This window comes from Falco naumanni, chromosome 3, assembly GCF_017639655.2.
Source record: "Falco naumanni isolate bFalNau1 chromosome 3, bFalNau1.pat, whole genome shotgun sequence".
NCBI classification, from domain to species: Eukaryota; Metazoa; Chordata; class Aves; order Falconiformes; family Falconidae; genus Falco; species Falco naumanni.
The window spans coordinates 73,334,164-73,361,895 of NC_054056.1; positions in this window are offsets into that span (position 1 = coordinate 73,334,164).

Here is a 27,732-nt window from a genome sequence, read left to right on the forward strand (position 1 = left end):
ATGCCCATGAGCCTGGCAGAAGGAACGTTTAGCCAGGCACAACAGCTTGCAGATAGTTCTGACATGGGAAATAATGCTGCCCTAAAGTGGGTAGAAAAAACCTTATAGTGACCTTATATTTACATGCCTTCATGTTTGGCATCTGCTACAGCATGACTTTAATTACTGTATCAGAAGTTAAAGGGAAAATGAAGAATACTCACCTACCCACAAACTACTTTTGCTGCTCTTGGTGGTAAGAGACACATTAGAGCCAACTGGGTAAATGATGGGAGCATTCCTTCTGCTAACCTAGCTATCCACTGTATTATTTCCTCAAAGTATGACTTTATCACACAGCTCTTCTTGCATTATTTTTATTTTTAAATCAAGGTCTCTCTAACATTTTAGATCTCTCATCTAACATGTATGTGCCAGGGGCTTCCAAAATTACTTTGTGCTAACCTGTCTTCAATATTGTAAATTTTCAATTAAAAGATAAATGCAATGGGAGGCATTTAATATCCATAGGAATTCACACCGCTGCCGTTACACAGACAGCAAGAAAACTCGTTATCTCTGCTTAGCGTACACTACTTCGGTAGTCACTAAGTCACCACCTCCCCAACACAAAGGAATTAAATAAATCCCAAATTTTAGTTCCAAATGGGATAGAAATACCAAGGCCTGTCTCCTGCAAGACAGGAGTGCTATAAGAGGCTCAGGGCAGGTAGCAGCTCACAGTCATACCAAGTTTTGGTACCCACAGCCAAGACAATCCCTGCACTGAGAAGAGCTTAATGGGCTGCGTTCACAGCAGCATTATGAACATTGCCCATCGCCAGGTCCCTATTCCATATCCATTGTAGCATTGGTGCTTGTTAGCGGCATGCTTAGCACAACCCCAAATTAAGATCCTTTATTAACAAGCTTCCTACACGCAGACAGTGGCAGGTTTTGTTTGCTTCAAATTGCTTACACACCAGAAAGACCAGGCAGCCCACCCGCAGGGCTGGGGCTTCCCTTCAGAGCACCAAGCATTTGCTGTCTGCTCAGAGTTAGTCCTCCAAGTTTTCTCTACGGTTTGTGGAAGAGACTCACCACACCTGGTGTGGGCACCAGTGAGGCTGGGCTGAGCTTGTGCTGAGGGTGGCCACTAGATCAGGTTGTCACAGATTCTTGCTCTTAGATCCAAAACAACAAACCATGAGTATCTCAAATCATGTCATTCATTTCCAGGGTGTGCTTCGGAGGTGAAATCAGTCCAAGCGTTAAATCTGTTTGAAGAAAAGCCCAAATCATACTCATAGCTACAAACAGAATTACTAACTCTTCTAAAAGAAAGTATTGTTGCTAACCCCAAATTTCTACTACAATGTTCTCCAAAGAATGCTTGACTTTACTTCTGTTGCTAAGAGGTCAATAAAATGAGTCATTAGCTTTGAAATTGCTATTAAGTCTTGATGAATAAATTAGTCTACAGCCACTGTAAGCAGGCTTTATTCCTTGCTTCATTTAAAATGTTAATAGTTTTTACAACCACATAGTTCAAATGGTTTGTGCCATTTGATTAGATAAATACTTCATGCCTAAAAATTCTCCTACTGTTATTCTCTAGCATGATATGAAAGTTATTCTTTAATACAGAAGGAAAATTCTTGAGAATTCCACCCCCCATCCCAAAGAAATTCAAATTGATTCAGTACATGTTAGACTCCGGTGTTACATACAAGAAGTTCAGAACATCTTTGCTGCTCTAAGGAGATTATAATCCTACAAAGACATGAAAAAATCATTGGAGTTTCACAGACAGCTATTTTTTTCCCTTCTCTGGTGGGATTATATTTCATCTGGAGACAATGAAGGAAGGTCTCCTGACCTAAAGTTGACTGTGATTATTGTACTAAATTCCACTCTTATTTTACTTACTTAACTGTGTGGACCTTTTATTTCTTGCTTCTGATTATTCTTCTTTGAAAATTCATCTTTAGATACAAAATTTACTTTGAAATTGCTTAACATTTTATTCCTCTATTGTGTCAGTACATATCTACACTTGAATGTAAAAAGGAGAATTTTAAATTAAAATCATTTTTGTCCCTAGGAGATAAAAAATATAAAATATCTACACAGTTACTTCCTTTCATTGTATTTGGAGTACTACTCCAGCCCATAGGGTACTGCAAGAGCAACATCATTGATGTGTCTCAATAAAGTACATATCAATTCAGCAATACAAAGGCAGCCTTCTAACCATCTGCACCTCAGAGACAACACAAAGTAGGAGATTAGGAGGATTTTATGATTTTTTTTATTTTCCCATTATGACCAGGAATAAACATTCTGTAGACAAAATCTTACCCTTGCTTATATTTCAGCAACTGCAATGTCTTTATCACCTGTTTTTTGGAGACAGCTGTAACACTATCACACCTTGTACAGCAAGATGCATCAGCTCATCATCTCCTTCAGCAGAGGGTGCATATCATACCAGCTGGTATTTCTTTGGTGTGACACCAACTGTGGCTTTGCTTCAAGGAGAACAGTCAAGCTTTCAAACATCATCAAAAGGTTGTTTCATCTGATCAAGGTTTACCCTAGGAGTCCCTGGGTTTTCTAACAGGGAATTTCTGAGGATGATAAAACAGGTAATTATAAACAGCTAATTTGTTTCCCTACAGTTGCCATTATCTAAGGCAAGGGCAAGACAGTTTTTAATATGCTTTAAATTAAATTGTTTTAATTAACAGACGTTTTCTTCCTTGTAAGAAAGCCTGAGGTTGAAAGTCTAGCCTCACTAAGCCCAGTCTGATTGTATCCAAAATTGTCAGCTGTAGCCTGTCATTTCTGACACTGTCTCAGCTTAGTAAGAGCAAAAGGGTGTGAGGAATCCAGGCTGCAGTTTTCCAAGCAGCTACAGGAGCTTCAGGAGAATGTTCTCTGGTGAGACTATATAAATGTCTTCTCTTTGATATAACCCAGCTATGCTTTTAAACCTTGTAAACAAGGTATCTGTAGCACCAACAAACTTCATGCTGCTCTTTAGTATCCAGCTGGTTGAAGGCTAGGACTTAAAATGAAAATGTTTTGAGCCTACATAAAAAAAAAAAAAAAAAAAGATGATTTAGATACACAAGGACTGTAAAATCTTGACCACTGTACTGTGTCTGTAATGCCAGTGGGAGCATTCATTCCCCTGCTGTCAGCATGCTGAAGCCTTCATGGTCTGCAGCATGTTTTCCCTCGCTGTGGTCAGCAAGACCCCTGCCAGCACAGCCCAGCACCGTGCACTGCCTTAGCCCTGTGCTGCTTCAGGGAACAGAAGTGTGACTTTTACTTCCATATGCTACGGAGACCAAGTTACACAAACACCAATGTTGCAAAGCTCACCAGGTATCCAAAAAAAACCAAACCCCAAAATCCTGAGAATGAACACAAAGGGTTTAAGAGGGATTTTATCTCAATGTTTTTAAACTTTACCACCAATAGTGCCAGCTATCATCTGACATTTACATTAAAAACCAGAATTCCTATCAACCACAACTTATTGGCATAAAACAGGTAAGACACTGGTCCAGCAGGACACTATGTATATATGTCAGTGCTATTACCATTACACAAATACCTCCAAACCTAGCCAACCCATTTTCTGCAGTTATTTGGTTTATTCTTGAAATCTCACTGGGAATCAAAAATCAAGTCCAGACTGAAGACTAACTTGTCCTTAAAATGTTTGTGTCTTATACAAATGCTAAAAATTTCCAGTTTGTGTCTTATACAAAACAATTTCAATTTGAACAAATGCTTGAATAAACATTTGTCACAAAACCTTACCACAGCATTCATTCAATCCAAACACCAAAAAACAAAGTAGTAGAACATGAAGGATGTTGTGTATTTTGTAGTGTCCATACATATTTGTAATGAACACCAAAAAAAAGTTTCATCTCAAAGATCCTTAATTCTGATCTAAACTTTAATATTTTTTATCGCAGATATATATGTATACATAGGTATAAACATAAATATGCAGAGTCACAACTATAACAGTTGATTTAAATCTTTAAAGATAACTTGTGCTGTGTTTATGTCCGCTTTAATTTTTCAGATTACTGAGGAAATAATATTTATCTTTAATGACCATGGTTGAAGTTTACTTATATAAGTGCAACATTTTCAGTGTGGGAAGGTCCCCAGGCTGGGCATGGAAGGAGCAGAAAAGGCAGAGTGAAGAATGCTTGGTTTTAACTTGATTTCATCTGCGCAACTGTCCATCATGTGCATAGGCATTACCATGGAGATTTTAAAGGAGATTAACTGTTTTGTTACATTCAGGATTTCTGCCTCATGCAGGGAACACATTCAGCAGAGAGATGTAGTGAAAAGATCTGTACAGCTTTATTTTTCATGATTAGTGTGAGCTGGTGCCAAGAGCACCCCAATGCTGTTGTTGCAGCTGTGGGATCCTGCATGAGTTCAGGTTCCAATTCATCTCAACCGCGAATTTCTTTGTCATCTTGAACAAGTCATGCCGGGTATTAGATTTGTTAAGAAGGCAGCAATATTCCTCAACCTCACAATGACACATTAAGGTTGAATTAAATAGCATCTTGCTACATGCAAGCATTTTCTTACAACTGAAAAGCTGTAAAAGGAAATAAAGTCTTAATTCAAGCCTGGGTGGAAATAAGAGGTTGTATGGGCTGTGTAGCAATACTGCTCTCCACTCTGAGCTTGGGGTACATATAAATACATAAAGCCTGTGCCTCTCATTGCAGACTAATTTACCAACTATCACAACTACTTATCTCCACGGTTAGGAAAAAAGATGAACAAATCATATACATTGATCATCCATTCAACATCCACTCACTTCCGGCCTTGCTCAGATGAGAAATCCCTCAGTCCAGAACCAGGCTGAAATTACCTTTATTTTCTAATTTTTCATCTTCACCCCTACCCCCAACTGGTTCTTAAATGGTGTCTGTATGCCATGTGTCTCTGTGGTGGGCTGACCTTCACTGACCATGAAGTGCCCACCCAGCTGTTCTCTCGCTCCCCATCCTCAGCAGCACAGAAGGAGAAAATGAGATGGGAAAGTTCATGGGTTGAGGTAAGGACAGGGACATCACTTACCAAAGGCTGCAGTTCCTGCCAGAAAACCTGCTCCTGTGTGGACTCCTTCCCACAGGCTGCAGGTCCTGCCAGGAGCCTGCTCCTGCACATGTTCTCCATGGGCTGCAGGGGACACATCCACCTGCTGCAGTGCAGGATCCTCCACAAACTGCAGTGTGGCTACCTGCTCTGCTGCGGTCCTCCATGGGCTGCAGGGGGACAATCTGCTTCCCCATGGTCTGCACCACGGGCTGCAGGGGACTCTCTGTTCTGCCACCTGGAGCACCTCCTCTCCCTCTTTCTGCACTGACCTTACTCTTTGCAGGGCTGTTTCTCTCGCATTTTCTCACTCCTCTCTCACAGCTTCTGTACAGCATTTTTTACCCTTTCTTCAATATCTTTTGCAGAGGCACTGCCAGCTGATGGGTGCAGCTTTGGGCAGCAGTGGGAGCATGCTGGAACCACCTGAAAGTGGCTCTGACATGGGGACAGCTTTTGATCTCTTCTCAAAGAGACCATCCCTGCAGCCTCTCTCCATACCAAAACCTTGACACATAAATACAGTCTCATAGCCTTTCTTGCATCTTTTTGACTCTGAATACTGGTTCACACTAGGCCATTGGTATGAACACACCAAAACTTTGGGGCACCTCAGACTCCACTGCATACATGAGAAACAATGAGAAAAGAAACAATATTCCTAAAAAGGTGTGGAGTCCTTGGAAAAAGCTATTGAAGAATTCCCTATATAGGAAAGAGAGAAATATTTCATTAATCTTCTTGCAAATTGCATGCTCCAATACCTCCGATATTTGCTAAAGGCCATATTTACCATTTTCTTCCGTAACACTGCATCGTTCACTTTTAGTAACACTTGAATGACATGACACTTTTCAAAACCTGCTGTGAAGGCAGTAAAGCAGTCTAGTGCTTAGAACAGATAAAATTCATTATTCAGGCACCAGTGTTATTGACAGTATATCAAAAAGGTCAAATGAGCAGATTAAAAACTTAAGGTATGAATTAAACATCAATTGATCTTTATGACAGTGAATACATTTCACACAGGCAGAAGAGATTTGTACATTTATTGTTAACAGATTTGGGCACATCTTTTGCACTTTCTGCTTGAGGAAGTGTAAAATATGTTTGGAGAGAGGCAGATGACAAGCAATGAGATAATAAGAACGTGAAATTTTGCAAATTGCTATTTTAAATGGAAATCTTGACTGAGAGTTATGATAGAAAGAAAAAGTATAATTTTTAATCCTCCTAAATGGACAAAACCTTTCTGACTGAAAAGATGGGTTGCAATTTTGTGTACACGAATACCACATATACAAACAGATCATTTTCTTTTTTTGATCTTTAAAGCATTCTATGAAGGGCTTATAAAAGTCACATTCACTTTGCAGGCTGTATGCAGTCATTGTTTATCTAGGAAGCATACTTTTAAACAGAACACTTAAACCAGAGTCCACAGGACTAGAAAACTCAGACATAGTAATACAAAATCCAGACACAAGAGTAATTCAGATTTCTCATCATTATGTTAAGCAGCCCAGTCTGATCTGCATAAAAAAAGAAAAATCAGGAAAAGGGTGAACTGAAAAATAGATATATTCCATGTTGGATTTTCCTCCTGGTCTGAAACTGGCAAGCTCCCAAGAAAGCAACTGTGACTCATTTTTCTCACTGACCTCTTCCAGATAGAAAGTCATCCCTATACTGGAACACATCAGAGGCACCAGTGTTTATAGTCAATGCTCCTTCAGACAGGACTGGTTTGACAGAGTTTTGTCAAGAAAAGGTCATGCACAGTCTTTATGGGTCATAGTTACCACAATTTTTTGACATTACCACACCACATTTAGTCTAAATTTTCAAAACAGTAAAACCACTGGATGCCAAAGCTACTGTTTCCCACTGATCCAGAATGCTTTATAGTATTTTTACATCTTTTGTGTTCCCCTGTGGTCATCTTTGGTCTCGATTTAGATTGCAAATTGCTGTGTGACAGACACCATCTCTCCAGAGAATCACAGGAAAATTCAGGTTAGAAGGATCTGCAGGGGTCCAACCACCTGCTCAGACTAGGCTGAGCCATGAGGTCAGCTCACATTGCTAAGGGCTTCATCCAGCCGGGTCCTGAAAAACCCCAAGGATGGGAACTGTACAACTGTGCCTGTGCCACTGTCTGACTGTCCTCATGGAGAAAAGGTTTTCCTTGTATGCAGTTTGAACCTCTCTTGTTTCAGTTTGTGCCTGTTCTATCTTCTCCTCCCACCATGCATTGTTGTGAAGAGCCTGGTTCCCTCTTCTTGATGACCTCCCCATAGATACTGGGGGTCTGCTGTTAGGTGCCCCAAAAGCTGCCTCCTCTCCAGGCCAAACAAGACCCCATCCCCTCAGCCTCTCCTCACAGGTACAGTGCTTCAGTCCCTGACAACCTCAACAGCCTTCTGCTGAACCGGCTCCAGTTGATCGATGTCTTTGGTTTTTTTGCTGGGTGACCCAAAACTGAATGCAGAATCTTGACATGGCCTAAAGAGTGTTGAGTGAAAGGGAACCATCATTTCCCTACACCTACGGTCTGTGCTGCTGCCGACAGCACCCAGGATGCCGTTGGCCTTCTTTCCAACAGGGCACACTGGGCTCATGGGCCACTGACTGTCTGCTATGACCCCCGGGAACTCTTCAACAGAGCTGCTGTCCCACCAGTCTGTCCTCATCCTACATCACTGCCAGCCTTTCTTCCTTCCCAGGGCCTGGATTTTGCAGTTGCCCTTACTGAATTTCGTAAGTTCAGTGTTGGCCTGTCCAGGTCCCTCTGGATGGGTCAGCTCTGCCTTTCAGCATATTGACTGGTCCCCTCAGGTGTTATCTGCTCATCTGATGAGCGTGTAATGTCACCTCCTCCAGGTTATTGGTAAAGGTATAAAACAAGAGGTCCCCAGGATAGAGCCCTGTGGTGCTCTGCTTCTCACCAGCCTTTAGTTAGAGTATGACTCATTAACAACCACCATCTGAGCCCAAACCCCCAACCAGTTTCTAGGGCCTGGCAGTGCCAGGGAAACACCTCTCTGCCAAGCAAGGAATTAACACACTTCTGTTGACCATGCTGGACCTTTGGCTCTCCCAGTCTGATGGAAAGATTTTTTTCCTAACTGAGGTTTCTTCCCTGAGTATATGCATCTTGCAGATGTCACAGAAAGAGAAAAATCAAATTAAACAGACTTGCTCTTTTCACATGAGACTATTTACATTGTGCCAGACCCTGTTAGTGTTCACAGCTCTAAAACAATAAAACACACATTCAGACAAGAAAGAGAGAAGAGTGACCAATAATCCATGGGAGACCAGTATAGGGAATCAAAAACTATAAAAGACCACTGAAAAACAGAAGAGAAAGAAATATTAGCCTGAACCCTATGGAATAGTTGGGCTATTTCTACTACTGGTCTTTAGACTTTAAATTGCCAATTTTCCACAGCAAATTAAAGGAAAAAGAAAATATCTATGGTTGCATCTGCAGCTGTCGATGAAGTATAAGTGCCAAATCAACAACAGCACTATAAGAATAGCAGTTATGCTTGGCCAAAAGGGATTAATCACAGGAAACATCAGATCACTAGTTACAGAGGTCAATGACTGTGTCAGTCAATCACTGTTGAAACACATGGATGCCTCCTGATTTCACAGCAGAGCAGTAGCAAGCTTTCTGCGCATAAGTTTTGAAAGCACTATATAGTGATGATATGCATGCTCCTGTGATAGTGCAGACACATGTCTTTAGATATTCTATAAATGTGTATAAAGATAACCTGGGTAATCTAAGTTTCTGTACGTCAGTGGTTATTAGGAATCACCAGATATTCCAGTCCTCCAAACGAACACCTAATACAGCTAGAGAGCATGCTGCTTCCGATGTTCAGGCCTTTCTTTCAAAAACGCATTTAGCTCCATGATCTTACCAGTCCCCAAGCTTCAGAAGATAGTGCCCCCACCCCCCCTTTAAAGGTCCCAGTCAGCCTTACCAGGGGAGAAGAATCCTGCCCAAATCAATACCTCGATATGGGACTAAAGCAGAGAAATGAGCATTCACACCCACACATAGCTTCAGCTCCTGTTAAAATAAACATGATGAATTTAGGGCTTTAAAAATAAGTAGCTCTGACTGTATATGTCAAAATTTCATGCCAAGCAGAGATCTCATTCCAAATTCCTAGTTCCAAGGCTTTTATTCTCTCATCTGCAAGGGCAAACTGGTATCATGGTGTTACAAACTTGATGACCTCCTTGGAAGAGAATAGCATATCTCATCACTCAGCATTACTCTTGCTATGCAACTTGTATGTCCAAACCTCTCAAATGACCTGCTGTGTTGCTATTACAATGATAACAGGACTCTAGTTCCTGATTTCTATTGATTTGTTTCAGTACCACTCAAGTTTCTCTTTTTTAGTGTAGAACCTGCATTTAATCTGAACAACTGCCTCTTTATTTGCAAAATGAATCAAGCAACAGTCTATACACCCAACACAGTTCTTGATGCAGGATAGTCTTCTGGAATATTTCCCTGCTCTGATTATAGAAGTCTGAACAGTGCAATTTCCACCATACACAGCTCTTTTGAGATCCAGCATACTTTTTTTTCTTTTAGTGCAAAACAGCTTACCGCTCTTATTTACACCCACATATAATCATGAAACCAATGGGTTTGTGTCTTGGAGTTACTCCATAGCTTTCCTTGGTGCTCAGAGAGGTTTCCACCCACAGAACCTACTCTCCAACTCCAGACATCCCAAGGGTCAAATTAATGAATGCAGTATCTCTGGCCTCCTTCCTGTTCACTGGAAATGTTGCTTCCCTGGAGGCACAATACTAATTAATTGCTCTTTGCCCAGGCACCCCAGGTTGCTAAGACCCAGGAAAAAATCTCTATAAGGTTTAGAAGACAATCTCTCTGAAGCAGGCATTTCACGTCTCTGATGGTACATCTGTGCTGCCATCACAAGCACCTAAGACCAAACAAAAGCTAAAAACATGCTGTAGCCTAAACTAAAATAATCATCAAACTCTATTACAGATAATGAAGTGCATAAGCAGTCAAACCACAGATGGCATCTGCATTTTTACCTTCAGAAAAACCCATCCAATTTTAATTGAAATAAAGCTACCACAAGGTTGAAGAACAAGTTTTGCTGAACATGTAATAATGAAGATGGCTTGTACTTGCAAATTAGTCCTTCCTTCCGTCCTGTTTTCTAAAAAATACTCTTTGGGACAGTCAAGCATACTGCATTTCCAGATCTGGTTAGTGGTGAAAACATCCACATCCCTTGATAGTATTTTCCTGTACCTGAAGACCAGCAGAAACCTGTCTGGTTTTCCTCTGTATTTATATGGTTTGTCATAAGCAATTGTCACAGGATTACAAAGGGTTACAAATGTCACCATCGATAGCTAATCTGCTGCCCACTGTCACCCTGAGTTTTTTTGATATATTTTTCAAGGTTTGTGCCTTGTATGGAACTTTCCAACCTACCTTCCACCCTAATCTGCATTTTTTCAATTTGCATGTGATTTTTAGAGTGTTTTATGTCCAAGTCAAATCTGTCTAGCTAGCACAGAGTTATTGTTTTGATCTGTATGGCTTTTGCAGGCTGTTACTCCTGAGGATGCGTTGTGAACATACTATGATTTCCAAAATATCTGTATGTTCCACATATGAGCTGATTTTATATATATATATATGCATATATTAAATTTAAAAAAAAAAATACAAAAAGGGAAGCTTGGTAAGGGAAGCAGACTCCAAGGTTTAGTACTATCATTCTGACATCTTCCACAAGTCTTGAACGTAAAGTTCTCCCGTAACACAATTAATGTATCATTTCAGTTGGAAAAGGGATTTTAAAGCAACCAAATGTGTTTGGAGGCTATGGAACTAGTTTATAAAAGTATCACTTTAGCTGTGTCACCTCAGCTTTCAGTCACATAAGCTGGTGCTTAGGCCTTGGGTCAGTGTGAATTTATTTTGTATGGATTTCTGCTGCATCTTTCTGCCTTCTCACAAGATAAAGTCAGTGCTGTATTTCCCATTTCGTGACTGGATTGATACTGTTGGCCACAGAAAACATGTTTTCTCCGTGTCCTCCACAGGGGCTAGTGTAGCAGAGTCCCATGTCCAGCACAGGGGCTCACAGCAGGTCAGGCATGCTGCAGGCAAACACATCACCCAGCCAGGCTCCCAAACCCATAGCAAACCCATCTGCTCTGGGCTGAGCAGAGCTTCAAACAAACTCAGCCCATAGCACCTTCAGGAGCTCCAGTTCTCAACGAATGCCCCACTGAACAGCCTGATCACAGGGTATTGGGGCACCTTTTTGGGCTGTGACTATTCAAATAGGCTTCAGGAAGATGAGGAAACATGGAGCTTTTGAACAAGTATCTCCAGTGTTGTTAGTTATTAACTCTGTCAATGGAAATTAACTGTTCTCACACTGTTAGGCATAGTGTGTTACTTAGAATTCATTACAAATATTTTATAAGGTGGCGTTTATTTGTGGTAAGTTGATTATTCCTCACCCACAAAGACGGCTTCAAGAAGCTACATAACCAAGATATACATACATATTCACTTTATACTGGTATTATATAGCCAAATAAGTAACTTACCGTCAGTATATCTGCTGCTGTTTTGAGGGTAAGTTCCCTCCCTAATGGTAAGTTTCTACTAACCTGCAATAGTATACACCTACCTGGTTGTTGCTGTTATATCGATTATTGCTGAAAGATTGGTTGTTGCTATATGGGACATGGTTTAGTGGTGGACGTGACAGTGTTAGGTTTACAGTTGGACTAGATAATCTTAAAGGTCTTTTCCAGCCTACTTAATCCATTAGTCAGTCCATTTTTCCACTAGTCAGTCCAATGCTTCCACCTTTGTTATTCCTGAATACAGCATTCAATTTTAGCTCTAGGTCTACCACTTCTGCAGAGCTATTGCTGCTTGCTTCTTCCCAGAAGAATGCTGAAAGGCAGGAGATAAGGTAATTAAGATCATTCTTCCTACTTAAAAGAGAAAGCACAACAATCAAGTAAATTTACATTAATAGCACTGAGAATTCCTAACTTCCTAGCCTATTCTAGAGCTGGTATAAACTGAAGTTGCTCATTTGAAGGCAAGTGAAGCTATAGTGTAGGTAGCTCCTTTGAAATGACAGTGATTTACTCCGAGAATCTAAGCTGGAATCTGGAAAAATCAATGTTACTGTAAAAATGTTAGCTTATATAGAACCTGCTCAATAAATAAAATGTATTCATCTTATGACAAACACATTTCCAAGTGTGTGTTTGCAGAAATATCTTGTCTCCAGGGAGCAAGGCATCAATTTCTGAGTATCAGGTGATGCACAGAGCTTACTGCAGTCATCTCCCCATACAATGAACTTCCTGCTCAACCTCCGCTTAGTATGGGAGCAGGTACCCTCCTGTCCCATGCCCAGCTCCAAGCCATTCTGCACTGTTGTGGTTTTCTCCAAGGTGTGCTGGAGCAACACTGAAAATTCAACACTAAAAGCACGGTGATCACACTCACCATTTACCACACTGCAGGACCCAGCTTTTAGACATGCTGGGCATTGGCTGCCCTGATCAAACACAAAAGCCTGGTGTGCAACTAGCAGGTATCAGCGAGCTTGTTCCCTTTTATTGCCAATGTACCCCATTTAACTGTGGGAAAGCACAAAATGCCACCCAAATTCCCCTTCATAAATGTACTATTCTTCCCACATGCACATTTTTCAGACTCCTGCTTATGAAGAAACAGGCTGAGTGGGGAAGGCTGGAGTAGATGATCAGGAGGTTCCTTCCAACCTGAACAATTCTGTGACCTAACACAGCAATGGCATGTGCAACCATCCAAACGCCAACTGCATACACTAAACTACCTGTTGGCACATAGCCCACCACTTTTTCTTCCATTTCCAGCTCCACAGGGAAGCACCCTGGGAAGTCCTGTTTGGGCCCACCACCCTGGTGGTGGCTATGGAAGGTACTCGTGCCAGTGATGGTAGGTGACAAACTCTGATCCAGGGCAACTTATTTGACCAGGGTTTGTGCCTGTCACTTCTCTTCCTTGGGCATACCACGAAGGGTGTCTGAAGGAACCTCCCCAACCATGACCCCCTAACTTTTGCTTTTCTGAATGACTGATAGTTTGGCATCCAGTTGGATATTTCCTCAGTCCTCTTGCCATGATTTTATCTAGTCACCATTGGACTCCAGCAGATCTTGTGTCCATCTACTGCTAGTTTGGAAAAATTACATTTAAGGTCAACAGTTTCCCTTTGAGTTGTATCTATTCCTTACAGCTCACCAGCCTGTCTTGCAGCTGTCTGACAGGCTCAGGGTTTCAAGGGAAGGCTGTGTAGATTCCTCCACACAAGCCAGCTTCTCAAATAGCAACCATCTTCTGGAGGAAGCTCAAGATTTGCATTAATCTGTTTCTTCCCATCTTGAGCAAAAGTATACAAAGGCTGCATGCAATGGAAAGTGGCACTGAGAGAGATGTTGCTAACTGCAGATTTATTTAGTCTGGCCAGCTGTACATGCATGTCTCTGTTTTCAGGTTAATAACAAAATACGGTAAGACACTCCATTATTAGACACAAGGGGGGGGGAGGGCAGAAGTGTAAAGAGTCAGTCTCTCCACAGATCACTCCTTACACCCTTCAAAAGTAGAGTGTCCACCGTCTATCCATCCTACTATCCTGTCTCAGTGAGAACTGGAAACTGCTGGGAAAGAAATTAAAAGCAATACAGCAAGGAAGTGAGTAACAGGACTTCATGAACACGGAGTCATTTTCAAAAAAAAAATTATTTTTTTTCTGATGGGATTGAATATAGTGAATCAATACTTTCGCCCAGAAGTGGTTCATGGTTTTCAGAGGAACCTTTCTGGAGGAAGGGATACATTTCCCATGAATAAACCAAATACTTTAGAGGAAAAATATAGCTATAGCTTTATTTAATGTTAATACAGTTGCCATGTTTCTGGAGAGGGGAAAAAAAAGAAAAGGAAAGGGTCAGGCTTCTGTCCTGACATGCTACGACACTAACAGGGTTGAACTGGAAAATGCTGCTGTTGCCCTAGAAACATTGCATCTCTGAGTGCAATAAACCCAGAAGGTTAGGGAGCAATAAAAAAAAAAAAAAAGTATTTTTGTTATTAGCTTGTGTCCTCGCTTTTATTAGGTCTCATGTTTCTTTGACAGAAAGAATATTATCAGTTTTCCTCCTTTACCTCCCAAATTTTGGGAGTTTATTCCTCAATTACACTTTTAGGTATTTCTATAAATATACACACAGAGTGGAAGATAATTTTGATATAATATACATAATATTTATGTAAATCCTAATAATTAATAAACAATGATTGTTATATAAATTTAAGGGGTATGTATATATGTGCGCATATAGATAGATATTTCTTAAAACTTTTTTGTAGAAAGATGCATGGGATTAGCATTCAGAGTTGCTGTATACTTCAAAATTTCACTGTAATCCAGTGTCCTGTGGCTGAATTCCCTGTTGTCTCAGTTCAACCCATTCCTTCATTTTCCTTCACTTCCAGTGCTATGAATAAGAAAAACTACAGTGTCCTCCCATCTGAAGCTTCTTCTAGAGGTCTCCAGTTTAGAAACACTGTACAAGTGCTATATCTTTGGTATTACAAACGTACAAATCCCCTCCAGGTTTTGTAACCTGGAATTGGTGAAGATTTCCTGGCCAAGAAAGACTGAGTTTCTTAGAAACACATTCCTGAGCCTTGTGTTGGGTCAGTCCATTGTAATAACTAGGGAACACATCTGGCAATTTCAATCAACTTTGATTGAAAGATGTAAAGACACATTTCTACATACAATCCTGTAAAAAGTGAGGGAAAAAGTATTTATACCCAAATGAGTATAAATACTGAAAGAAGGGCAACACCACTATTTTGTGGACCACTCACTACAGTTAATTCAGTAAGCTTAATTCATGAAGCAATTTTCTTTTAAATTGTTATTTATTATCTGCTCTTCTCCTCATCTACCTGCTGATCCTCCACATTCATCTTTGCAAACAAGGTTTTATACAGGAAATGTTAAATTTGAGCCTCCAAATAAATATGTACTCAGAAATTCATTCTCAGCATGTCATTCACATACAGTTTTAATTTTTTAAAATACATATATTTGAAAAAATTGCAGCAAAATTTTCAATTGATTTAGCTAATTTTATTAGCTGGGGGAAGCAGCAGAGTAGCCACCTCTGGCAAAAATAAAAAAAAAAAAAAAAAGAGCAGATGTTGCACGGAGGAAGGGAGATTTTACCTTTTATATTCAGCATCTGCTTTAATCTTCTTTGACCTGTTGAATGATTAAGCTCCAGTGAGACTGTTTGCACTTAGATCTTCCTGGAGCCTTCTCTCACTGGGAAGGATTCTGCATCTATTAGGAAAGATTTGATGATCCACCTATTCTCTATTAACATCCTGCAGATAATTCTGCTGCTTTTTTGTTTCAAAAATAGTATGTTCCCTTTCTGTCACCTGGTTACTGCTGTGCGCGGAACAAGCAGCCCACTGCACTGAGCATTAGGACATTTTCCCTTTGTACAACATTTGCTTGTAAACTTAGGTCCACAATAAAAGTAATCGTAAATATACAACATAAATACTAGAGTATGTGCCTGTTACCATCACGCAGTAAAATTTTTTCATCTTGAAAATGCTACCGTCTAAATATTAATGGCAGACAAGTGACCTTCAGTGACCCTTATTAGTTGCATGCGTCAGTTTTATCTAGACTGCTTCAAATGCAAATGCTGGGGATGTAATTATTGGTAGATGCAGATTTTCACTGACTGAAATAAAGATGGACAGAAGAGCTAGCTAAAGCTTTGGCCCAGAAGGCACATTAACAACTTATTAAGTATAATTAAGCAAATCATTTGTTCAATGCATCTTGTTTCTTTTTCCTGTATATGCAATATTTGTTTCTAATACATATAAAACAGAATATGGAACAACTGTTCCTCACAGCTAATAATCTGATGCTACAAGTAGATGAGCTATATCTAGTCTTACCTCAGCAGTTTCACAGGAGCATCCTCCATGTGACATATTTGATCAGTCAAAAAGCATGGACTCATTGGTGTCACTGAAATGACTCTAGGTTATGGGTCTAAGAGGAAGAGCTGAAGGGAGACTGTCCCCTCTACTGCTGAGCACCACTCATTTCCATGGAGCTGCACCACCTTTACTGTAAGGGTGCGAAGACACAGAGATGACACTCAGTATCTGTGTAAGCAAGAATGTTTGTGAAAGACTACTACAAAATCTACATTACAAAGCAAAGTTTACACTTCAATTTGAATAAATTGAAAGTCTACTCTTCTCTCTGTCCCATAAGAGAATTACCTAAACATAATACAATTTGTGAAAACAACAAAAAAAGAGAAAAGGACAACTAAAGAAGCAGACTCCATACTGAAACCTTGAATCTTGTTAGAAAATGTATTTTTCTTATGACGGAATCAAAATATATTGTTGCGCTCTCACAGACCTCATCAGTTATTTCTCTGGTGAGGAACTCCTGAACTAATAGGGCCCTCCTGGGCTGGGAGAGCCTGGGCAGGCAGCAATGCTGAGCAAAGATGGACAGGTAGGAGGAAGAGCCAAAACCACTGCCATGGCCAGCCAGCCGCTCTGACCCTGCCTCGTGCTGCTGCTACTCCTGAGACACCCAGCTTGCACGTCCACTGCCTGTGCAAGAGGGACCAGGGAGCAAGCCTACGCTTCAAAAACACCATTCTCAGGATTATGTCTGCACTACTGCCTTATTTTAGGTATCTTTTCCTGATCCTCTCTAATTTACTGAAAAACATCAGAAAATGTGGATTTTCAAACTCATTTCTGTATTTCTGCACCTGCAATGCTGACAAGCTCCTGGACAGAGGAGACAACATGGTGCATTACCATGCTATGCAGACAGCACTACCCTGAATAGCTTTTCTGCATCAAAACAGGACTGAGGACAATCGCACTATCCAATGCCGTAATTGTATGAATTCTCATTTTAATTGCCAGCTTAATGGCCTTGCACGATTCACCTCCCACACACTTTGCTTAAGGTGCCCAGGTTTATAGGTGTGACTGCGATACAGGCCTTTCTGTGAAGTGTTCAGGAACCCAACTGATGGAAAGTGTTCATTGAAACAGGACCCCTCACACAATTACTATGTGATGATGACGGATATGATGCTAATAATGATGATGATAATAATAATACTTTCATCTGGTCATTGCAAAGACTGCTTTTTCTCCTACAGCTTGAACAGAATGAACATCCTAAAAGTAGAGTCTTTCCCAACAGACCTTACTGTATTTAAACAGAGTGTATCAGTAGCATATGCTACCACAAGGTTTAAATACAGAAAAGCTATAATTAGCAGCAAGGTGTTAGTGTTGTTGGTATCTGAAATTAAATTAGATCTTGCATTCAAATTCAGTCACACATGTATGTACATACTCGGTTTCTTTTAATATTTGCTTTTTTTTCAGGACAACTATAAACTTTCCCTTAAAACATCACAATATTATTCCCATAAGCTATAATGATTCAATAATTATGTCCCCCTAAAATAAAAGAAGTATCCTGAGTATCTCACAACATCAAAATATTATCTAAGTTTTAAGGATTTAATAATTATGTCCTCCAAAAATTAAAGGTAGAGGAATCTTTCTATTAGCTACCAAGAGAAGCTGGGCATCTAACTTTCTTTAGACACCTAGGTTTCAACTGACAAAAAAGGGTGTTAAAGCAGATTAGTTTGACTGTGCCTGTGAACCCCAAGAGCATCATCATGTGAGGGATTTTGTTCTCCTTTAAAAAGAGGGGAAGCTGCCTCGTAGCTAGTGCATACTCAGAGTGATCATCAGGGAAATTAGATCAGAGCAACTCGCTTACTATAGATTATTGCACCCTTGCTAAGTGCAAAAAAACTTGGTCCAGTAAACAAGAGCTGTGAGAAAACATATCTGGTTACAGAGATTTAGTCCCTTTAATCAGCCCTTGTCATTACACTGTTGGAGGGTATGATCACGGATTTAAAAAATATATTTCAATAACTTTTTTACAGGACTGCAACCAGAGTTGGGAAAAAAAAATAAAAAGGAAAAAGATTATTCTGACGCAATTTTATCCTGAAATTTAAGGTGTCACAGAAAGGTTTTTAAATGTATGACAACAAAGACTTATTCATAGAATCACATAATCATAGAATGGTTTGGGTTGGAAGGGACCTTAGAGATCACCTAGTTCCAACACCCTGCCATGGGCAGGGACACCTTCCACTAGACCAGGTTGCTCCAAGCCCCATCCAGCCTGGCCTTGAACACTTCCAGGGATGGGGCATCCACAGCTGCTCTGGGAAACCTGGCCCAGTGCCTCACCACCCTCACAGTAAAGAATTTCTTCCTAATATCTGATCTAGGTCTACCGTCTTTCAGTTTTAAACCATCCCCCGCCTTGTCCTGTCACTACAGGCCCTTATAAAAGTCCCTCTCCAGCTTCCTTGCAGGCCCCCTTTAGGCACTGGCAGGCTCCTATAAGGTGTCCCCAGAGCCTTCTCTTCTCCAGGCTGAACAACCCCAACTCTCTCAGCCTGTCTTCATAGGGGAGGTGCCCCAGCCCTCTGATCATCTTCCTGGCCCTCCTCTGGGCTGGTTCCAACAGCTCCATGTCCTTCTTATGTCGGGGGCCCCAAAGTGAACACAGAGTACTCGTGGTGGGGTCTCCCAAGAGCAAAGTAGACAGGGGGAGCAACCTCCTTCAACATGCTCGTCATGCTTCTTTTGATGCAGCCAGGATATGGTTGGCTTTCTGGGCTACAAACATTGATTGCCAGGTCACATCTTGAAGTTCTTGTCAACCAACACCCCCAAAGTCCTTCTCCTCAGGACTGCTGTCAATCCGTTCTCCACCCAGACTGTATCTGTGCTTGGGAATGCCCCAACCCATGTGCAGGACCTTGCGCTTGGGCTTGCTGAACTTCACAAGGTTCAAATGGGTCTACTGCTCAAGGTCCCTCTGGGTGGCATCCCTTCCTTCCAGTGTGTCTACTATCACACAGCTTGTTGTTGTTGGCAGGCTTGCTGATGGTGCACTCAATTGCACTGTCCATGTCACCAACAAAGATGTTAAACAGCACCAGTCCCAGTATGGACCCCTGAGGAACACCACTTGTCACTGGTCTCCACAGACAGCAAGCTGTTGACCACAACTCTTTGAGTGCAACCATCCATCCAGTTCCTTATCCTGGATATCCACCAAATCCATATCTCTCCACTTTAGAGACAAGGATGTTGTGTGGGGCAGCGTCAAATGTTTTTCACAAGCCCAAGTAGAAGACATCAGTCGCTCTTCCCTCATCCACCAACACTGTAACCCCATCAAAGGCGGCCACCAAATCTGTCAGGTACAATTTGCCCTTAGTGAAGCCATGCTGGCTGCCACAAATCACCTCCTTATTTTCCATATGCCTTAGCATAGTTTCCAAAAGGATCTGCTCTATGATCTTGCTGGGCACAGAGGTGAGACTGATTGACCCAGATCTTCCTTTTTTCCCTTTTTAAAAATGGGGGTTACATTTCCCCTTTTCCAGTGAGTGGGGACTTGCCCGGACTGCCACAACTTCTCAAATGCGATGGATAGTGGCTTAGCCACTTTATCTGCCAGGTCCCTTGGGACCACAGATCATCTCATAAGCTCTCATGGACTTGTGCACCTTCAGGTTCCTTACATGTTCTCAGACTTCATCTTCTATTACAGCAGGTGGTTCTTCCTTTTCTCAGTCACTGCCTCTGCCTTCTGTGACTTGGGCAGTGTGGCTAGAGCACTTGCTGGCAAAGACTGAGGCAAAAAAGTCATCGAGTATCCAGCCTTCTTTGTATCCCAGGTAACCAGTGTCCTGTTTTCTTCCAGAAAGAGCCCACATTTTCCCTAGTCTTCTTTTTATCACTGTGGTACCCATAAAGGCTTTTCTTGTTGCCATTTATATCCCTGGATAGATTTAATTCTATCAGGGCTTTTCTAACCTGATCCATGGCTGCTCGGACAATTTCTCTGTATTCCTCCTAGGCCACCTGTCCTTGCTTCCCCCCTCTGCAGGCTTCCTTTTTGTGTTTGAGTTTGTCCAGGAGCTCCCTGTTCATCCATGCAGGCCTCCTGGCGTTTCTGTCCAACTTCCTCTTTGTTGGGATGCATCTCTCTGAGCTTGGAGGAGGTGATACTGGAATATCAACCAGCTCTCTTGGGCCCCTCTTCCCTGCAGGGCTTTATCCCATGATACTCTACCAAGCAGATCCCTGAAGAGGCCAGCATCTGCTGTCCTGAAATCCAAGGTAGTGATCTTGCTGTGCACCGTCCTTGCTGCCCTAAGGATCTTGAACTCCACTGTTTCATGGTCCCTGCAGCCAAGGCAGCCCTTAAGCTTCACATTCCCCACCAAGCCCTCCTTGTTGGTGAGAACAAGGCACCTTTCTGCATTGGCTCCTCTACCACTTGAAGAAGGAAATTATCATCAACACATCCCAGGAACCTCCTGGATTGCTTATGCCCCACTGTATTGTCCCTCCAACAGATACTGGGGTGGTTGAATTTCCCCATAAGGATCAGGGCTTGTAAAAGGGCCTCATGCACCTGGTCTTCCTGGTCAGGCAGCCTGTAGCAGACCCCTCCCACTATAATGTCACTTGTCCATGCTGTCCGTTTGATCACCCTGACCCATAAGCTCTTGGTTGGCTCCCCATCCATCCCCAGGCTGAGCTCCATGCACTCCAGGTGGTCATTGACCTAGAGGACTACACCCCCTCCTCATTTCCTCTGTGTGTCCTTCTTAAAGAGCCTGTACCCTTCCAACCCAACACTTCAGTCACAGGAACCATCTCACCACATCTCCATGATGCCAGTAAGATCATAGCACTATGGGCATGCATATTTCCCTAACTCCTCTTGTTTATTCCCCATGCTATATTATGTGTTTGCATAGAGGCACTGAAGCTGGGCCCCCAGTGAAGCTGATTTACTGACGGGAGTATTGATGATAAAAGAATTTTGAAATAATTATCAACACATTTTTGATATGAGCAAGCTAAAGAACCTGAAGAGAAAGACTTCAGCAGCAATTCAAAATTAACTGTTTCTGCTTAAACATCCACTACAGTTGAACCTGGAGAGCAGGGACTGTCTTCAAAAGTGAGTTTAGTATCTGGTATGCCTCTCGCCAACAGAGTTGCATTCTCCTGAGGAAAGCATGTTTTTGTAAATAGGAAAGGGAAACCTTGATAAACATTGTTCTCTCCCCAGATTAATTATTTACACTGTACCACCTCACCTGTAAATTTAACAAATGCACAGATTACCATTAAATACTTCAGTTACCAAATAATTTCTAAAGTACTTGATATTCCTGCAGTGACACAGACTTTATAAGGAGTGTACTAGTATGTCATACAGAAAACAGGAAAGAAAGATTACTGCTAATCTCAGCAACAGATGTCAGAACAACAATTATAACCACCTTGAAATGCCACTGAAGAAAAACTGCCTGGAGTATTTCAGATTTTAATGGTTTCTAACAGTAGCTTTTGAGTCTGCACCCAGCAGGCATGTGCTGCAACCCTTACAAATATCTTGCTTGGGACTTCAGATCAGACTGAGATCTCCCAACATGTCACTTATCTTTAACACATACAAAAAAAAATTAATTTGAACAGTATCAAGGAAAAAATACCCCAGGCACGACCACTGTCCATGAAGACAGCAAGCGGGGAAGCACAGCTAAAGCCTGCACAACTCATGGTGGCCAGGGGGGAATCACCCAGCTGCAGTGCAGGTTCAGACAATGGTGTTTGGTCATACTCTTGAAAAGGCATGTTCACAGACAAGATGTATATGTACAATTTAGAGTCACTCAGGCAATATGGAAAACAACATCTAAACAAAAAACTACAACTCCAAGGCAACTGTCTCAGCCCTCCCTTTACTCAGGGAGGAAGGAACTAGGAGTGGGGACACCTCCAGATAAGCACCAGCAATGTGAGAGGTTAGCTCCTCACCAGCCCTGTGTGGCTGCGGCACCGGTAGCAGAGCGGCTGGTGCAGCCTGTGCACAGCTGCAGGATATTGCCCTGTCTACCAAATGCAAGCCCCATCAGCTGAAGCTGGTTTTAATAAGTGTCCTGGCTTTGGTTGTGATAGAGTTTTCTTCCTGGTAGGTGGTACAAAGCTGTGTTTTGGATTTGGTACAAGAATAATGTTAATAACACACTAGCTCTAAGTCAAGGACATTTCGGTTTCCCATGATCTGCCAGTGAGCAGGTGCACAAGGAGCAGGGAGGGAGCAGAGCCAGGACAGCTGACCCGAACTAGCCAAAGGGATATTCCATACCATAGAACCTCATGCTCAGTATATAAACTGGAGGACTGGCTGAGCGTTGGTCATTGGGTGGTGAGTGATTGTATTGTGCTTCACTTGTTTTTCTTGAGTTTTATTCCTCCCGCTCTTCTCCCACCCCTGGTCTTTGTTATCTCTAAATTTAGCACCTTAAAAACAAGTCTAAAAAAAAATTCTGTGAGGGGTATGCCCTTGTCAGGGTTATGTACTTGTATTTTGGAGAAGCCATTATACTAATGAGATGAATAAAAGGAGTAAATGACGTGCAACTTCAGAGAAAATTCACAAAAATATTTTTCAGAAAGCCCACCATCCATTTTTAAATGTTGGTTATTTGGGTAAATGAGTTCCCAGGCTGGGAACAGGAATGTGCACCTCAGAAACCTGTAAAGGACTCAAGAAATGTGGCTGGTTTATTTAACAGTTCATTCCAAACGGACATTTTTATATTTTATCATTCTCAAAGAATACAGAAGGCTAGTATTCCTATTGATACCTACAAAAATGTGTAATTCTGGTCAGGATTCAAAGTGTTTATTAAATTTTCCACTCAAGCTTGCCAGTTCAAAGGGAAGCTGGACATGGCAACTATACAGACAATTAACCTCTGTTTCCAGAGTGCTGAGATTTTCCAACCCCAAGATTTTTATAGCAGAACCTATCTATCTTTTCATATTCAGATTTGTCACAAGAACAGGAGTTCTGCAGCTTGAAGGATGGTGGATTTTGACAAATAGCAGCTTTTTCTGCCATGCCTGTCCCAGACCATTAGACATCAACTGCCATAATTCATGGACAATCAGATATACAAGTTGGGGATGGCTTAGCAGAGAGGGGAGATCAAATTCAGAAGTCCCCCGCTCTGATTCCTCATTGCCTGTTACCTGGAGCAGCTGTTCAAGCCAGGGTTTGTCAGATCAAATTCTATGCTAAATTCATTTATATTGGTTTATCTCATTAAGATGGGATAAAATTCTGGAAGACTAAGTCCCAGGAAAATTCCCTGGATGGTGCAAAGCTAATTTTGTACAGCACTTCTCTACCAAGCCAGCAGCTTGGGGCTTACTGAGACATTGCCAGATTTTCCTTATCCCTGTCTACTGCATAAACACCACAGTGTTGTCCTGCAGTTGTAGGTACTCTGACCTAAATTAAAATCACCCCTGGGGGACAATTGTGGTGCATATCAGAATTAGCCTGGCTAAGAAAGCCACAGGGAATCAATAAGCCATTTTAATTTCAGATTTCTTGCTCTAAAAAATCTATGTTGTGCTGATAGATCAGATTCACCAAATGCAAGATGCTCTAATGCAGCCCCATGTTTTCATACACATTTTGTTTGAACATGGCCCCAGTGGCAAGGGAATATGGCCCTGCATCGCATCATAGCGGTATAAAAGGGAAGGCACATGCAGGAGATGCAGGTAAATCCTTTGCTGTTTGTTTAAATTCAAGGAGGTTTACTTGGAAAAAGCTCCATATCGCACAAAGGGGAGAGACAACTGCTGTTACAAAGCCATGTACCAATGACCACCCTTACCCTTGTACCACAGTGGTTTGATAGTTCCCTTGCTCAGGTCTTCCCTGGTGCAAACAACTCGGCTCTCAAGTGAGCATTAGCTTGGAGGCTCTAGATCTATTCAAGTCAATGTCAACTCATCACAGGTGGCAAGGACAGTCTTGAATCCTTCACAGCCTGCAGGAGCTCTTTCTTTTGAACCCAAAAAGCACCCAGCTATGGCTGGATACCTGTCTGTGATAGCAGGCAGTTCATTTAAAGTAGCATTTTAGGTTAAGGTAACAAAATAAATCAACTTGGCCATGTGCTACCAACAGATTTATTTTCTCTGCTACTCACAATACAGGTCCCAAAACACAAAGCATCAGTAAATCAATTAATAAATTAATTGCCATGCAGGAACACTTAGAAGTAATAAGACTACCAGACATGCAGACTGATCTTTCACACCACTAGTAATTCACACATTAATATTTAGAGGAAGAGAAAAACTCTCCCTTCTTCTCTGCTTCCAAGATGTTCCTGGAAGAAGGCCAAATATTGTTCTGACCCCCAAAATAGAGAAGTTTTGTCAAGTAGGTTACATTTTTTAAACAAATAAATCAACTCTGATTACTGCTTTCAACATTTTGAATTGAAACAGTTAGCCTGGAAGCACCCTAAACACTGATTTTGGTCTAGATTAACTCACCTTCCTTGTCTTTTTCTACCAGGAAGAAAAAGGCCAACTCAGTGCAAAAACATAACTTCAGCGGAGTTCCTCAACAGGGAAGCCTGTTTTCCATCAGCTGTAGAAAGAACACACTTAAAAATTAAACTAATATGTGCTTTTGCTTTGGGTTGGTTTGTTTTTAATTAAAGTGTCCATGGTTTCCCAAGAATTTTGAAATAAAGTTTTTCCATGCAAAATGAGCGCTGGGAAAAGATTGGATTTTTCTCTGTTTTACTTCCATTATCATCTAGGGAACAGTGGGAGCAAATGTGCAGCTTTCCTGGGAAACCTGAAAGTCGTTGATTTCAGGCAACTTAAATCATGAAGAAGATCTTCCAGAATGCCAAGCACCACCACATGCAGCCATGATATACATAAAACAGGAGTAATTTTCTGTGTATATAATGCTCACCCTGATGGAGAAGAGGGATGGAAACCAAATCCTGCACACATACCCAGTGTCCTCAGCTTAGGATATCACATGGAGAAGAAACTTAGTCAGCCCATCCCTCCTAGAAATCCCTCGAAAATGCAAAGTAAGAGCAGTCCATTTGTCATCCCCACCACATTTTTACACTTACTTGAGTGTCAGATGTATTTGGTGAAACAGAGGGAAAAGCCAACCTTGGGAATTTTTTTCCTTGATAAATTAAAGATAATAAGAACAATAGTAGTAATAACTCCACATAGAGTAATTCAGATAAAAATATTTTAGTTTCCAGATCCAATCATTCAACATCAAAAATGCCAAAATTGAGATGACCTATATAGTCTCCAGGCAAGCCTCCTGGGTACCATATTAATGTGTTTAAGTAATGCAATTGCATTCTCCTCAGGATGCCTGCTTTATTCGGTGAACACAATGAAGAAATTGCTTTGAGGGCAGTAAGTGTGCTACATAAGTCTGACTGGCTGGAACTACACTGCTAATACATTTTTGCATAGGTAGTATTTCTACCATAAGTTCTGTTGTGCAAAGTCTGTGTGGGAAAAGTTTTCTTTATCTTTAAAATAAGCAAAAATTCAGACACAAGTGCTCTACAGACAGTCTAATTCAACTTCCAGACAGAGAGTTAAGTTTCTTCTGAAACAACCTATTCAAGACCAGACAAACTAAACACCCAAATGTTTCTAGAGAAAGGAATAGTATAAAACAACTTGAAAGACAGAGCAATGTCATTTTTCTTGCTAGAAGTTCAGCTCACTTGCTTTAAGTTAAAAACAAATTATTTAGTCCTGTAATATCCCTGTACACTTACATGCAATGATACCAATCAAAGAGCAGGACTGTATCTAGGTCAGTATTGTTCTTACGATTGACTGAAAAACTTTTACTAAATTCTGAAGAAGAATAAGATCTAATCAAAAAATTAAAAATCAATTCAGTTTAAGAAATACTTCACAGAAATTTGTACTTTACAGTCTGTAGCACTAAAATTTTTGTTTCTAAAAGTAGGACATTCAGACATAGTGGTGCACTTAGCATATGGACAGTCAATGCTTTATCTGCAGAAAACAGAAAAGCACATTAGTAAAAGCAGTATTTTGACCAACTAAAAGCACTATTTGCATAAACTGTCCCTTTTACATTCTAAAGGTGATGAACAAAAATTAGACATTGTTTCTGCAAGCCGCCCCCCACTGCACAGGAACTTAAGTGCAATTTATGACTTTGTTGTTGAAGCAATTTAACTCCAAATCCTTTTGACTACAAAGAGACAATTCATATAGTAAATACGTGAGAAGGAAAGGGAAAAGCAGGATGAACAGAAAAAAAGAGACAAAGAAACAAAACTAGGGACATCCATTCATGTTGTCTCCTCATATATTAGTTCTTTACAGAGTGCATTGTCTCAATTTCTGGTATTTCAGTCTTTTTTATTTTTAATAAGCAAAATATTTCCCTTGCTATTAATTCAAACTTGTGATTATGTAGTTTGGTTTTGGTTTTAATTTTGTATTTCCTTTAATTATAACAGCATGAAAATCAGATTTCTTTTGCACTTTTCTCTGAGCATTCAGTAATGAAGAACTACCCTCTGTAATTAAAATAGAATTATCCTGTGCTCTGAGATGTACTGTAATGCTCATTACTGTCTGAAGCATGTCTTTAAAAACATGTGCTTACGTAAACAGCAAAGTTACCCAAGGATACAGTTTCAGTGATATTTGGTCTACGAGGCTTTGCCTCTGTGTCATAAGAGAGGGAGTAGAGAGTCAACAGTAAATCTTACAGGCTTGTACCATTTAAGTATCGTAATTCTGTGTATTTAAAGCTTCCAAAAGTGTAACAGCATTCAATTTTTGCTATATGGAAACCTCATTCTTCACATGGGTTTTCTGTCACTTTTCTTCAAAGAAAGGAAAACAATAAATCAATATGAAAAAATTGCACATGGCATTCTTAACCAACAGGTCTTTACACCCATGGCATTCAAGACAAACTGAAAGGAAAAAGACAAAAAAAGAAAGCAGAAACAAGAGACATCTTTTGCTCTAATCCAGCAAGATGCGTCAACACTTTGAGCTACACATGAACATACGTTGCTGCTCTCAGTTCAGCAAGAAAGCAGCATCACAGCTCAGAGAATGCCTGCTCAGCATTTGGGAGGACTTCAAAGCTTCATTTCTGAACATGCAGCAGAAGCCGGACTGCATTTCCGCTGCGCTCCCCTCCATCCCTTATTCCCTGAGGATGCACCCACAGGCAGCATCTGTCTCCAACGAAAAGAGCTTCTCCCCTGTGGCCACCCATCAATGCGTAGCAGTAACCAGCACCATCCCAGCATCAGTCCATTAATTTTTCTACCACTGGGGAGAAAAGAAAATATATTAGGCAGTGAAACATCTAAGAAGACACCTGAACGTGAAGCTGTTTACTGAGGGTGTGAAGGAAATGA